Here is an 823-nt window from a genome sequence, read left to right on the forward strand (position 1 = left end):
GGACGGGAAGGGGGGGGGGTGGGGGGGGGTGGGGGGGGGGGGGAAGCCAGGGAGGTGTTTGCAGCCCAGTGCGGCGATTGATGATTTCCGTCCTGTTTGTTAGCCAGAAATCATTAAAATCGTTTGGCTTGCGGGGGCTTGTAAAGGGAGAACATAGGGGTCAGCGATCAGCAGCTGTGTGATTCAAGGTGAGGGCAGGTTCCCCGTGCCGAGGGAGGGGATCCGTGCTTGCAGGATGGGCTCTGCTCCTTCCTTTTTCATTCTTGGTTTGCACCTGACTCGGAGGGCTCGGGGCTGCGGCGTGCTGAGAAGCACCAATCATTTCAGCCCAGCTCTTTGCAGGGCTGGGTGTCTCTGAGACTTCCTTTTGGAAAAGAAATAGAAAGGAAAGTTGAAAAGAAAAGGGGGGGGAGGGGGGAAATGGCTGCTTTGGAAGCCTTCCCTAAACTAGAACTGTCCGAAGTGGTGTTTTCCCAAGGTACCCCCCATCCCACCCTTCTCAAAACAAATCCTGAGTGGAGGGTCAGCGAGGCAGTTGGCTGCGGGCGAAGATGCTGCGGTGTCTCCAGAGACAAAGCAGGGGGGACTCTGCGAGCGTGAGAGCCTGCGCTATGCCACGGCCCCTCTGCCAGGGGGGCCCTGGCACCCTCTCCCCAAAACCTCCGCCCCCCTGGGGCAGGGGGACCGATCCCTCCGCTGGAGACACCCGAAGCCCAAACAGTTTGATCGCGTGCACTAATGACACATTGGGACGGTCAAACGCCGCGCAGGGGTCAGCGGGGCCAGCGCGCCCCGGCACTGCTGCGGGGCCAGGGGCGGGAGG

General features: G+C 61.0%; 1 protein-coding gene across 1 annotated transcript in view; it reads left to right on the plus strand.

The window, feature by feature from the left end:
• Positions 1-823, plus strand: part of FGF8 (fibroblast growth factor 8) — a 24,882-nt gene that overhangs the window by 19,020 nt on the left and 5,039 nt on the right. The window lies entirely within an intron of this gene.

This window comes from Aptenodytes forsteri, unplaced genomic scaffold (genome assembly GCF_000699145.1).
Source record: "Aptenodytes forsteri isolate BGI_AS27 unplaced genomic scaffold, ASM69914v1 Scaffold15, whole genome shotgun sequence".
NCBI classification, from domain to species: domain Eukaryota; kingdom Metazoa; phylum Chordata; class Aves; order Sphenisciformes; family Spheniscidae; genus Aptenodytes; species Aptenodytes forsteri.